Source organism: Pseudophryne corroboree, unplaced genomic scaffold (genome assembly GCF_028390025.1).
Source record: "Pseudophryne corroboree isolate aPseCor3 unplaced genomic scaffold, aPseCor3.hap2 scaffold_388, whole genome shotgun sequence".
Taxonomy (NCBI): Eukaryota; Metazoa; Chordata; class Amphibia; order Anura; family Myobatrachidae; genus Pseudophryne; species Pseudophryne corroboree.
Genome location: NW_026970033.1, coordinates 445,226 through 457,299, shown reverse-complemented (window position 1 = coordinate 457,299; position 12,074 = coordinate 445,226). Strand labels below are relative to the sequence as shown.

At 50.2% G+C, this 12,074-nt stretch overlaps 18 non-coding genes and 2 pseudogenes across 18 annotated transcripts; 3 read left to right on the top strand and 17 right to left on the bottom strand.

Moving 5' to 3' along the window:
• The first annotated feature begins 224 nt into the window (after window positions 1-224).
• Window positions 225-388, top strand: LOC135022721 (U1 spliceosomal RNA). The gene has a single exon (XR_010219794.1). It is a non-coding gene; the product is annotated as a U1 spliceosomal RNA (small nuclear RNA).
• A 152-nt stretch (window positions 389-540) lies between these two features.
• On the top strand, window positions 541-676 carry LOC135022614 (U1 spliceosomal RNA; annotated as a pseudogene).
• Window positions 677-1,531: 855 nt separating this feature from the next.
• On the bottom strand, window positions 1,532-1,694 carry LOC135022493 (U1 spliceosomal RNA). Its single transcript, XR_010219607.1, has one exon. It is a non-coding gene; the product is annotated as a U1 spliceosomal RNA (small nuclear RNA).
• Window positions 1,695-2,162: 468 nt separating this feature from the next.
• LOC135022632 (U1 spliceosomal RNA) lies at window positions 2,163-2,325 on the top strand. The gene has a single exon (XR_010219726.1). It is a non-coding gene; the product is annotated as a U1 spliceosomal RNA (small nuclear RNA).
• An 821-nt stretch (window positions 2,326-3,146) lies between these two features.
• Window positions 3,147-3,309, bottom strand: LOC135022525 (U1 spliceosomal RNA). The gene has a single exon (XR_010219638.1). It is a non-coding gene; the product is annotated as a U1 spliceosomal RNA (small nuclear RNA).
• A 152-nt stretch (window positions 3,310-3,461) lies between these two features.
• Window positions 3,462-3,625, bottom strand: LOC135022436 (U1 spliceosomal RNA). Its single transcript, XR_010219549.1, has one exon. It is a non-coding gene; the product is annotated as a U1 spliceosomal RNA (small nuclear RNA).
• A 674-nt stretch (window positions 3,626-4,299) lies between these two features.
• Window positions 4,300-4,462, bottom strand: LOC135022511 (U1 spliceosomal RNA). Its single transcript, XR_010219624.1, has one exon. It is a non-coding gene; the product is annotated as a U1 spliceosomal RNA (small nuclear RNA).
• A 142-nt stretch (window positions 4,463-4,604) lies between these two features.
• LOC135022452 (U1 spliceosomal RNA) lies at window positions 4,605-4,768 on the bottom strand. The gene has a single exon (XR_010219565.1). It is a non-coding gene; the product is annotated as a U1 spliceosomal RNA (small nuclear RNA).
• Window positions 4,769-5,442: 674 nt separating this feature from the next.
• Window positions 5,443-5,605, bottom strand: LOC135022509 (U1 spliceosomal RNA). The gene has a single exon (XR_010219622.1). It is a non-coding gene; the product is annotated as a U1 spliceosomal RNA (small nuclear RNA).
• A 142-nt stretch (window positions 5,606-5,747) lies between these two features.
• LOC135022451 (U1 spliceosomal RNA) lies at window positions 5,748-5,911 on the bottom strand. Its single transcript, XR_010219564.1, has one exon. It is a non-coding gene; the product is annotated as a U1 spliceosomal RNA (small nuclear RNA).
• A 674-nt stretch (window positions 5,912-6,585) lies between these two features.
• On the bottom strand, window positions 6,586-6,748 carry LOC135022552 (U1 spliceosomal RNA). The gene has a single exon (XR_010219666.1). It is a non-coding gene; the product is annotated as a U1 spliceosomal RNA (small nuclear RNA).
• A 152-nt stretch (window positions 6,749-6,900) lies between these two features.
• On the bottom strand, window positions 6,901-7,064 carry LOC135022474 (U1 spliceosomal RNA). The gene has a single exon (XR_010219587.1). It is a non-coding gene; the product is annotated as a U1 spliceosomal RNA (small nuclear RNA).
• Window positions 7,065-7,738: 674 nt separating this feature from the next.
• Window positions 7,739-7,901, bottom strand: LOC135022564 (U1 spliceosomal RNA). Its single transcript, XR_010219677.1, has one exon. It is a non-coding gene; the product is annotated as a U1 spliceosomal RNA (small nuclear RNA).
• A 152-nt stretch (window positions 7,902-8,053) lies between these two features.
• On the bottom strand, window positions 8,054-8,217 carry LOC135022482 (U1 spliceosomal RNA). Its single transcript, XR_010219595.1, has one exon. It is a non-coding gene; the product is annotated as a U1 spliceosomal RNA (small nuclear RNA).
• A 697-nt stretch (window positions 8,218-8,914) lies between these two features.
• On the bottom strand, window positions 8,915-9,049 carry LOC135022635 (U1 spliceosomal RNA; annotated as a pseudogene).
• Window positions 9,050-9,201: 152 nt separating this feature from the next.
• LOC135022473 (U1 spliceosomal RNA) lies at window positions 9,202-9,365 on the bottom strand. The gene has a single exon (XR_010219586.1). It is a non-coding gene; the product is annotated as a U1 spliceosomal RNA (small nuclear RNA).
• Window positions 9,366-10,039: 674 nt separating this feature from the next.
• LOC135022586 (U1 spliceosomal RNA) lies at window positions 10,040-10,202 on the bottom strand. The gene has a single exon (XR_010219697.1). It is a non-coding gene; the product is annotated as a U1 spliceosomal RNA (small nuclear RNA).
• Window positions 10,203-10,351: 149 nt separating this feature from the next.
• On the bottom strand, window positions 10,352-10,515 carry LOC135022731 (U1 spliceosomal RNA). The gene has a single exon (XR_010219804.1). It is a non-coding gene; the product is annotated as a U1 spliceosomal RNA (small nuclear RNA).
• Window positions 10,516-11,189: 674 nt separating this feature from the next.
• On the bottom strand, window positions 11,190-11,352 carry LOC135022541 (U1 spliceosomal RNA). The gene has a single exon (XR_010219655.1). It is a non-coding gene; the product is annotated as a U1 spliceosomal RNA (small nuclear RNA).
• A 152-nt stretch (window positions 11,353-11,504) lies between these two features.
• Window positions 11,505-11,668, bottom strand: LOC135022423 (U1 spliceosomal RNA). Its single transcript, XR_010219537.1, has one exon. It is a non-coding gene; the product is annotated as a U1 spliceosomal RNA (small nuclear RNA).
• Between the last annotated feature and the right edge of the window lie 406 nt (window positions 11,669-12,074).

The following is a 12,074-nucleotide window of genomic DNA, read 5'->3' as shown; positions in this document are numbered from 1 at the left end:
GCCTTCCCCCAGGAATGCTTGCACTAGTTGTTGCATTTGGTTTGTTGTTTGGGGGTGCTTCAGTATTAGGCAGCTTTCTGCCCTCCCATGTTCATCTGAAAATATATGTTCTCCCTGCAGTTGTTGTCCCCAGATGAGAGTTCCCTTGTGCTGCCTCAGTTGAATCTCCTTTACTTGACAGAGATGTGCATGAGCAGCGGCCCTCCCCAGCCCTATTCCAAATCATACTTATTTTGCATAGGAGATACCATGGTCATGAAGATTTTTCTCCCAGGGTGAGGTTCATTCATTGCATTTTGGGTATGCTGACCCCTGTGATTTCCCCAAATGTGGGAAACTCAACTGCATTATTTGTGGTAGTGGGGGACTGTGTTTGTGCTTTCCTCTGGTCAGCTCTAGTAAAAGTCAGATTTCTTTGTCTCACATTTTCCTCTAGCCTTGTTCTTCTTTCGAGAGTTCCCTTGTGCTGCCTTTGTTGGATCTCCTTCACTTTACAGGGGGGTACCCGAGCAGCGACCCTCCCCAGCTCTAGCCCAACTCCTACTTACCTGCCAGGTGAGATACTATGATCATTAAGGTGCTTCTCCCAGGGCAAGGCTCACCCATTGTACTCTGGGTGTGCTGCTCCTGCGATTTCCCCAAATGTGGGAAACTTGACTGCATAATTTGTGTTTCCCCTCGTCGGCTCTCGTATAATTCAGATCTCTTTGTCTCAGGTCTCTCTCCAGCCTAGTTTGCTGTCTGTTTCCACTTCTCTTTTCTTCAGCCGCTCCCTTCTATACCCTTGTGCACTATCCTGACTTCTCCACCCGTCTGCTTACTTTGTGCCTTCCAATGCACAATGCAAACTACAGGTAGTGCTGCAGGGCCCACACCCTTTTACTTGCCTTACAGAGCAGCTCTGGAGCTGTTACAGTGCCCAGCTGCTGCAAGAAATCAGCTTGAATGCTTCAGGGGCTGGGGCATAGCCAACATCAGCCCCACACCGAAGGAGGGTGGAGGTGTTTAATGCAAACTAGGGGTCAGTCAAGCGCCGCAAAAGGCCACCATGCCCTGCACGCCCCTTTTCTGTTTTCATATGCAGATGAGGGTTGAAGCCAACTTTGACCCACTGCTTGGATGACATCACCATATGCAAATCCATCTGCGGCAGGCCTTCCCCCAGGAATGCTTGCACTAGTTGTTGCATTTGGTTTGTTGTTTGGGGGTGCTTCAGTATTAGGCAGCCTTCTGCTGCACCCTGCTTTGGTGTGGGGCTCATGTTGGCCATGCCCCATCCCCTGAAGCTTTCAAGCAGATTTCTTGCAGCAGCTTGGCACTGCAACAGCTCCAGAGCTGCTCTGTAAGGCAAGTAAAAGGGTGTGGGCCCTGCAGCACTACCTGTAGTTTGCATTGTGCATTGGAAGGCACAAAGTAAGCAGACGGGAGGAGAAGTCAGGATAGTGCACAAGGGTATAGAAGGGAGCGGCTGAAGAAAAGAGAAGTGGAAACAGACAGCAAACTAGGCTGGAGAGAGATCTGAGACAAAGAGATCTGAATTATACGATAGCCGACCAGGGAAAACACAAATTATGCAGTCAAGTTTCCCACATTTGGGGAAATCGCAGGGGCAGCACACCCAGAGTGCAATGGGTGAGCCTTGCCCTGGGAGAAGCACCTTCATGATCATAGTATCTCACCTGGCAGGTAAGTATGAGTTGGGCTAGAGCTGGGGAGGGTCGCTGCTCGGGCACCCCCCTGTTAAGTGAAGGAGATCCAACTGAGGCAGCACAAGGGAACTCTCAAAAGAAGAACAAGGCTAGAGGAAGATCTGAAACAAAGAAATCTGACTTTTACCAGAGCTGACCAGAAGAAAACACAAACACAGTCCCCCACTACCACAAATAAAGCAGTCGAGGTGAGGTTCATTCATTGCATTTTGGGTATGCTGACCCCTGTGATTTCCCCAAATGTGGGAAACTCGTCTGCTTTATTTGTGGTAGTGGGGGACTGTGTTTGTGTTTTCTTCTGGTCAGCTCTGGTAAAAGTCAGATTTCTTTGTTTCAGATCTTCCTCTAGCCTTGTTCTTCTTTTGAGAGTTCCCTTGTGCTGCCTCAGTTGGATCTCCTTCACTTAACAGGGGGGTGCCCGAGCAGCGACCCTCCCCAGCTCTAGCCCAACTCCTACTTACCTGCCAGGTGAGATACTATGATCATGAAGGTGCTTCTCCCAGAGCAAGGCTCACCCATTGCACTCTGGGTGTGCAGCCCCTGCGATTTCCCCAAATGTGGGAAACTTGACTGCATAATTTGTGTTTCCCCTGGTCGGCTCTCGTATAATTCAGATCTCTTTGTCTCAGATCTCTCTCCAGCCTAGTTTGCTGTCTGTTTCCACTTCTCTTTTCTTCAGCCGCTCCCTTCTATACCCTTGTGCACTATCCTGACTTCTCCTCCCGTCTGCTTACTTTGTGCCTTCCAATGCACAATGCAAATTACAGGTAGTGCTGCAGGGCCCACACCCTTTTACTTGCCTTACAGAGCAGCTCTGGAGCTGTTACAGTGCCCAGCTGCTGCAAGAAATCTGCTTGAATGCTTCAGGGGATGGGACATGGCCAACATGAGCCCCACACCAAAGGAGGGTGGAGCAGAAGGCTGACTAATACTGAAGCACCCCCAAACAACAAACCAAATGCAACAACTAGTGCAAGCATTCCTGGGGGAAGGCCTGCCGCAGATGGATTTGCATATGGTGATGTCATCCAAGCAGTGGGTCAAAGTTGGCTTCAACCCTCGTCTGCATATGAAAACAGAAAAGGGGCGTGCAGGGCATGGTGGCCTTTTGCGGCGCTTGACCGACCCCTAGTTTGCATTAAACACCTCCACCCTCCTTCGGTGTGGGGCTCATGTTGGCTATGCCCCAGCCCCTGAAGCATTCAAGCTGATTTCTTGCAGCAGCTGGGCACTGTAACAGCTCCAGAGCTGCTCTGTAAGGCAAGTAAAAGGGTGTGGGCCCTGCAGCACTACCTGTAGTTTGCATTGTGCATTGGAAGGCACAAAGTAAGCAGACGGGAGGAGAAGTCAGGATAGTGCACAAGGGTATAGAAGGGAGCGGCTGAAGAAAAGAGAAGTGGAAACAGACAGCAAACTAGGCTGGAGAGAGACAAAGAGATCTGAATTATACGAGAGCCGACCAGGGGAAACACAAATTATGCAGTCAAGTTTCCCACATTTGGGGAAATCGCAGGAGCAGCACACCCAGAGTGCAATGGGTGAGCCTTGCCCTGGGAGAAGCACCTTCATGATCATAGTATCTCACCTGGCAGGTAAGTAGGAGTTGGGCTAGAGCTGGGGAGGGTCGCTGCTCGGGTACCCCCCTGTCAAGTGAAGGAGATCCAACTGAGGCAGCACAAGGGAACTCTCGAAAGAAGAACAAGGCAAGAGGAAAATCTGAGACAAAGAAATCTGACTTTTACCAGAGCTGACCAGAGGAAAGCACAAACACAGTCCCCCACTACCACAAATAATGCAGTTGAGTTTCCCACATTTGGGGAAATCACAGGGGTCAGCATACCCAAAATGCAATGAATGAACCTCACCCTGGGAGAACAATCTTCATGACCATGGTATCTCCTATGCAAAATAAGTATGATTTGGAATAGGGCTGGGGAGGGCCGCTGCTCTGGCACATCTCTGTCAAGTAAAGGAGATTCAACTGAGGCAGCACAAGGGAACTCTCATCTGGGGACAACAACTGCAGGGAGAACACATATTTTCAGATGAACATGGGAGGGCAGAAGGCTGCCTAATACTGAAGCACCCCCAAACAACAAACCAAATGCAACAACTAGTGCAAGCATTCCTGGGGGAAGTTCTGCAGAAGACGGATTTGCATACGGTGATGTCATACAAGCAGTGGGTCAAAGTTGGCTTCAACCCTCATCTGCATATGAAAAGAGAAAAGGGGCGTGCAGGGCATGGCGGCCTTTTGCGGTGCTTGGATGACCCCTAGTTCGCATTAAACACCTCCACCCTCCTTTGGTGTGGGGCTCATGTTGGCCATGCCCCATCCCCTGAAGCATTCAAGCAGATTTCTTGCAGCAGCTGGGCACTGTAACAGCTCCAGAGCTGCTCTGTAAGGCAAGTAAAAGGGTGTGGGCCCTGCAGCACTACCTGTAGTTTGCATTGTGCATTGGAAGGCACAAAGTAAGCAGACGGGAGGAGAAGTCAGGATAGTGCACAAGGGTATAGAAGGGAGCGGCTGAAGAAAAGAGAAGTGGAAACAGACAGCAAACTAGGCTGGAGAGAGACCTGAGACAAAGAGATCTGAATTATACGAGAGCCGACCAGGGGAAACACAAATTATGCAGTCAAGTTTCCCACATTTGGGGAAATCGCAGGGGCAGCACACCCAGAGTGCAATGGGTGAGCCTTGCCCTGGGAGAAGCACCTTCATGATCATAGTATCTCACCTGGCAGGTAAGTAGGAGTTGGGCTAGAGCTGGGGAGGGTCTCTGCTCGGGCACCCCCCTGTCAAGTGAAGGAGATCCAACTGAGGCAGCACAAGGGAACTCTCAAAAGAAGAACAAGGCTCTGAAACAAAGAAATCTGACTTTTACCAGAGCTGACCAGAGGAAAACACAAACACAGTCCCCCACTACCACAAATAAAGCAGTCGAGTTTCCCACATTTGGGGAAATCACAGGGGTCAGCATACCCAGAATGCAATGAATGAACCTCACCCTGGGAGAATAATCTTCATGACCATGGTATCTCCTATGCAAAATAAGTATGATTTGGGATAGAGCTGGGGAGGGCCGCTGCTCAGGCACATCTCTGTCAAGTTAAGGAGATTCAACTGAGGCAGCACAAGGGAACTCTCATCTAGGGACAACAACTGCAGGGAGAACACATATTTTCAGATGAACATGGGAGGGCAGACGGCTGCCTAATACTGAAGCACCCCCAAACAACAAACCAAATGCAACAACTAGTGCAAGCATTCCTGGGGGAAGGCCTGCCGCAGATGGATTTGCATATGGTGATGTCATCCAAGCAGTGGGTCAAAGTTGGCTTCAACCCTCGTCTGCATATGAAAACAGAAAAGGGGCGTGCAGGGCATGGTGGCCTTTTGCTGCGCTTGTCTGACCCCTAGTTTGCATTAAACACCTCCACCCTTCTTCGGTGTGGGGCTCATGTTGGCTATGCCCCAGCCCCTGAAGCATTCAAGCTGATTTCTTGCAGCAGCTTGGCACTGCAACAGCTCCAGAGCTGCTCTGTAAGGCAAGTAAAAGGGTGTGGGCCCTGCAGCACTACCTGTAGTTTGCATTGTGCATTGGAAGGCACAAAGTAAGCAGACGGGAGGAGAAGTCAGGATAGTGCACAAGGGTATAGAAGGGAGCGGCTGAAGAAAAGAGAAGTGGAAACAGACAGCAAACTAGGCTGGAGAGAGACCTGAGACAAAGAGATCTGAATTATACGAGAGCCGACCAGGGGAAACACAAATTATGCAGTCAAGTTTCCCACATTTGGGGAAATCGCAGGGGCAGCACACCCAGAGTGCAATGGGTGAGCCTTGCCCTGGGAGAAGCACCTTCATGATCATAGTATCTCACCTGGCAGGTAAGTAGGAGTTGGGCTAGAGCTGGGGAGGGTCTCTGCTCGGGCACCCCCCTGTCAAGTGAAGGAGATCCAACTGAGGCAGCACAAGGGAACTCTCAAAAGAAGAACAAGGCTCTGAAACAAAGAAATCTGACTTTTACCAGAGCTGACCAGAGGAAAACACAAACACAGTCCCCCACTACCACAAATAAAGCAGTCGAGTTTCCCACATTTGGGGAAATCACAGGGGTCAGCATACCCAGAATGCAATGAATGAACCTCACCCTGGGAGAATAATCTTCATGACCATGGTATCTCCTATGCAAAATAAGTATGATTTGGGATAGAGCTGGGGAGGGCCGCTGCTCAGGCACATCTCTGTCAAGTTAAGGAGATTCAACTGAGGCAGCACAAGGGAACTCTCATCTAGGGACAACAACTGCAGGGAGAACACATATTTTCAGATGAACATGGGAGGGCAGAAGGCTGCCTAATACTGAAGCACCCCCAAACAACAAACCAAATGCAACAACTAGTGCAAGCATTCCTGGGGGAAGGCCTGCCGCAGATGGATTTGCATATGGTGATGTCATCCAAGCAGTGGGTCAAAGTTGGCTTCAACCCTCGTCTGCATATGAAAACAGAAAAGGGGCGTGCAGGGCATGGTGGCCTTTTGCTGCGCTTGTCTGACCCCTAGTTTGCATTAAACACCTCCACCCTCCTTCGGTGTGGGGCTCATGTTGGCTATGCCCCAGCCCCTGAAGCATTCAAGCTGATTTCTTGCAGCAGCTTGGCACTGCAACAGCTCCAGAGCTGCTCTGTAAGGCAAGTAAAAGGGTGTGGGCCCTGCAGCACTACCTGTAGTTTGCATTGTGCATTGGAAGGCACAAAGTAAGCAGACGGGAGGAGAAGTCAGGATAGTGCACAAGGGTATAGAAGGGAGCGGCTGAAGAAAAGAGAAGTGGAAACAGACAGCAAACTAGGCTGGAGAGAGACCTGAGACAAAGAGATCTGAATTATACGAGAGCCGACCAGGGGAAACACAAATTATGCAGTCAAGTTTCCCACATTTGGGGAAATCGCAGGAGCAGCACACCCAGAGTACAATGGGTGAGCCTTGCCCTGGGAGAAGCACCTTCATGATCATAGTATCTCACCTGGCAGGTAAGTAGGAGTTGGGCTAGAGCTGGGGAGGGTCGCTGCTCGGGCACCCCCCTGTAAAGTGAAGGAGATCCAACTGAGGCAGCACAAGGGAACTCTCGAAAGAAGAACAAGGCTAAAGGAAAATCTGAGACAAAGAAATCTGACTTTTACCAGAGCTGACCAGAGGAAAGCACAAACACAGTCTCCCACTACCACAAATAATGCAGTCAAGTTTCCCACATTTGGGGAAATCACAGGGGTCAGCATACCCAAAATGCAATGAATGAACCTCACCCTGGGAGAAAAATCTTCATGACCATGGTATCTCCTATGCAAAATAAGTATGATTTGGAATAGGGCTGGGGAGGGCCGCTGCTCATGCACATCTCTGTCAAGTAAAGGAGATTCAACTGAGGCAGCACAAGGGAACTCTCATCTTGGGACAACAACTGCAGGGAGAACATATATTTTCAGATGAACATGGGAGGGCAGAAGGCTGCCTAATACTGAAGCACCCCCAAACAACAAACCAAATGCAACAACTAGTGCAAGCATTCCTGGGGGAAGGCCTGCCGCAGATGGATTTGCATATGGTGATGTCATCCAAGCAGTGGGTCAAAGTTGGCTTCAACCCTCGTCTGCATATGAAAAGAGAAAAGGGGCGTGCAGGGCATGGTGGCCTTTTGCGGCGCTTGGCTGACCCCTAGTTTGCATTAAACACCTCCACCCTCCTTTGGTGTGGGGCTCATGTTGGCTATGCCCCAGCCCCTGAAGCATTCAAGCTGATTTCTTGCAGCAGCTGGGCACTGTAACAGCTCCAGAGCTGCTCTGTAAGGCAAGTAAAAGGGTCTGGGCCCTGCAGCACTACCTGTAGATCGCATTGTGCGTTGGAAGGCACAAAGTAAGCAGACAGGAGGAGAAGTCAGGATAGTGCGCAAGGGCATAGAAGGGAGCGGCTCAAGAAAAGAGAAGTGGAAACAGACAGCAAACTAGGCTGGAGAGAGACCTGAGACAAAGAGATCTGAATTATACGAGAGCCGACCAGGGGAAACACAAATTATGCAGTCAAGTTTCCCACATTTGGGGAAATCGCAGGGGCAGCACACCCAGAGTGCAATGGGTGAGCCTTGCCCTGGGAGAAGCACCTTCATAATCATAGTATCTCACCTGGCAGGTAAGTAGGAGTTGGGCTAGAGCTGGGGAGGGTCGCTGTTCGGGCACCCCCCTGTGAAGTGAAGGAGATCCAACTGAGGTAGCACAAGGGAACTCTCGAAAGAAGAACAAGGCTAGAGGAAGATCTGAGACAAAGAAATCTGACTTTTTCCAGAGCTGACCAGAGGAAAGCACAAACACAGTCCCCCACTACCACAAATAATGCTGTCGAGTTTCCCACATTTGGGGAAATCACAGGGGTCAGCATACCCAGAATGCAATGAATGAACCTCACCTTGGGAGAACAATCTTCATGACCATGGTATCGCCTATGCAAAATAAGTATGATTTGGGATAGGGCTGGGGAGGGCCGCTGCTCAGGCACATCTCTGTCAAGTAAAGGAGATTCAACTGAGGCAGCACAAGGGAACTCTCATCTGGGGACAACAACTGCAGGGAGAACACATATTTTCTGATGAACATGTGAGGGCAGAAGGCTGCCTAATACTGAAGCACCCCCAAACAACAAACCAAATGCAACAACTAGTGCAAGCATTCCTGGGGGAAGGCCTGCAGCAGATGGATTTGCATATGGTGATGTCATCCAAGCAGTGGGTCAAAGTTGGCTTCAACCCTCGTCTGCATATGAAAAGAGAAAAGGGGCGTGCAGGGCATGGCGGCCTTTTGCAGCGCTTGGATGACCCCTAGTTCGCATTACACACCTCCACCCTCCTTCGGTGTGGGGCTCATGTTGGCTATGCCCCAGCCCCTGAAGCATTCAAGCTGATTTCTTGCAGCAGCTGGGCACTGTAACTGCTCCAGAGCTACTCTGTAAGGCAAGTAAAAGGGTGTGGACCCTGCAGCACTACCTGTAGTTCGCATTGTGCGTTGGAAGGCACGAAGTAAGCAGACGGGAGAAGTCAGGATAGTGCGCAAGGGCATAGAAGGGAGCGGCTCAAGAAAAGAGAAGTGGAAACAGACAGCAAACTAGGCTGGAGAGAGACCTGAGACAAAGAGATCTGAATTATACGAGAGCCGACGAGGGGAAACAAATTATGCAGTCAAGTTTCCCACATTTGGGGAAATCGCAGGAGAGGCACACCCAGAGTGCAATGGTTGAGCCTTGCCCTGGGAGAAGCACCTTCATGATCATAGTATCTCACCTGGCAGGTAAGTAGGAGTTGGGCTAGAGCTGGGGAGGGTCGCTGCTCGGGTTCCCCCCTGTGAAGTGAAGGAGATCCAACTGAGGCAGCACCAGGGAACTCTTGAAAGAAGAACAAGGCTAGAGGAAGATCTGAGACAAAGAAATCTGACTTTTACCAGAGCTGACCAGAGGAAAGCACAAACACAGTCTCCCACTACCACAAATAATGCAGTCAAGTTTCCCACATTTGGGGAAATCACAGGGGTCAGCATACCCAAAATGCAATGAATGAACCTCACCCTGGGAGAAAAATCTTCATGACCATGGTATCTCCTATGCAAAATAAGTATGATTTGGAATAGGGCTGGGGAGGGCCGCTGCTCATGCACATCTCTGTCAAGTAAAGGAGATTCAACTGAGGCAGCACAAGGGAACTCTCATATTGGGACAACAACTGCAGGGAGAACATATATTTTCAGATGAACATGGGAGGGCAGAAGGCTGCCTAATACTGAAGCACCCCCAAACAACAAACCAAATGCAACAACTAGTGCAAGCATTCCTGGGGGAAGGCCTGCCGCAGATGGATTTGCATATGGTGATGTCATCCAAGCAGTGGGTCAAAGTTGGCTTCAACCCTCGTCTGCATATGAAAAGAGAAAAGGGGCGTGCAGGGCATGGTGGCCTTTTGCGGCGCTTGGCTGACCCCTAGTTTGCATTAAACACCTCCACCCTCCTTTGGTGTGGGGCTCATGTTGGCTATGCCCCAGCCCCTGAAGCATTCAAGCTGATTTCTTGCAGCAGCTGGGCACTGTAACAGCTCCAGAGCTGCTCTGTAAGGCAAGTAAAAGGGTGTGGGCCCTGCAGCACTACCTGTAGTTCGCATTGTGCGTTGGAAGGCACAAAGTAAGCAGACAGGAGGAGAAGTCAGGATAGTGCGCAAGGGCATAGAAGGGAGCGGCTCAAGAAAAGAGAAGTGGAAACAGACAGCAAACTAGGCTGGAGAGAGACCTGAGACAAAGAGATCTGAATTATACGAGAGCCGACCAGGGGAAACACAAATTATACAGTCAAGTTTCCCACATTTGGGGAAATCGCAGGAGCAGCACACCCAGAGTGCAATGGGTTAGCCTTGCCCTGGGAGAAGCACCTTCATGATCATAGTATCTCACCTGGCAGGTAAGTAGGAGTTGGGCTAGAGCTGGGGAGGGTCGCTGCTCGGGTACCCCCCTGTAAAGTGAAGGAGATCCAACTAAGGCAGCACAAGGGAACTCTCGAAAGAACAAGGCTAGAGGAAAATCTGAGGCAAAGAAATCTGACTTTTACCAGAGCTGACCAGAGGAAAGCACAAACACAGTCCCCCACTACCACAAATAATGCAGCTGAGTTTCCCACATTTGGGGAAATCACAGGGGTCAGCATACCCAAAATGCAATGAATGAACCTCACCCTGGGAGAAAAATCTTCATGACCATGGTATCTCCTATGCAAAATAAGTATGATTTGGAATAGGGCTGGGGAGGGCCGCTGCTCATGCACATCTCTGTCAAGTAAAGGAGATTTAACTGAGGCAGCACAAGGGAACTCTCATCTGGGGACAACAACTGCAGGGAGAACACATATTTTCAGATGAACATGGGAGGGCAGAAGGCTGCCTAATACTGAAGCACCCCCAAACAACAAACCAAATGCAACAACTAGTGCAAGCATTCCTGGGGGAAGTTCTGCAGAAGACGGATTTGCATACGGTGATGTCATCCAAGCAGTGGGTCAAAGTTGGCTTCAACCCTCATCTGCATATGAAAAGAGAAAAGGGGCGTGCAGGGCATGGCGGCCTTTTGCGGTGCTTGGATGACCCCTAGTTCGCATTAAACACCTCCACCCTCCTTTGGTGTGGGGCTCATGTTGGCCATGCCCCATCCCCTGAAGCATTCAAGCTGATTTCTTGCAGCAGCTGGGCACTGTAACAGCTCCAGAGCTGCTCTGTAAGGCAAGTAAAAGGGTGTGGGCCCTGCAGCACTACCTGTAGTTTGCATTGTGCATTGGAAGGCACAAAGTAAGCAGACGGGAGGAGAAGTCAGGATAGTGCACAAGGGTATAGAAGGGAGCGGCTGAAGAAAAGAGAAGTGGAAACAGACAGCAAACTAGGCTGGAGAGAGACCTGAGACAAAGAGATCTGAATTATACGAGAGCCGACCAAGGGAAACACAAATTATGCAGTCAAGTTTCCCACATTTGGGGAAATCGCAGGGGCAGCACACCCAGAGTGCAATGGGTGAGCCTTGCCCTGGGAGAAGCACCTTCATGATCATAGTATCTCACCTGGCAGGTAAGTAGGAGTTGGGCTAGAGCTGGGGAGGGTCGCTGTTCGGGCACCCCCCTGTCAAGTGAAAGAGATCCAACTGAGGCAGCACAAGGGAACTCTCGAAAGAAGAACAAGGCTAGAGGAAGATCTGAGACAAAGAAATCTGACTTTTTCCAGAGCTGGCCAGAGGAAAGCACAAACACAGTCCCCCACTACCACAAATAATGCAGTCGAGTTTCCCACATTTGGGGAAATCACAGGGGTCAGCATACCCAGAATGCAATGAATGAACCTCACCCTGGGAGAACAATCTTCATGACCATGGTATCGCCTATGCAAAATAAGTATGATTTGGGATAGGGCTGGGGAGGGCCGCTGCTCAGGCACATCTCTGTCAAGTAAAGGAGATTCAACTGAGGCAGCACAAGGGAACTCTCATCTGGGGACAACAACTGCAGGGAGAACACATATTTTCAGATGAACATGTGAGGGCAGAAGGCTGCCTAATACTGAAGCACCCCCAAACAACAAACCAAATGCAACAACTAGTGCAAGCATTCCTGGGGGAAGGCCTGCAGCAGATGGATTTGCATATGGTGATGTCATCCAAGCAGTGGGTCAAAGTTGGCTTCAACCCTCGTCTGCATATGAAAAGAGAAAAGGGGCGTGCAGGGCATGGCGGCCTTTTGCAGCGCTTGGATGACCCCTAGTTTGCATTACACACCTCCTCCCTCCTTCGGTGTGGGGCTCATGT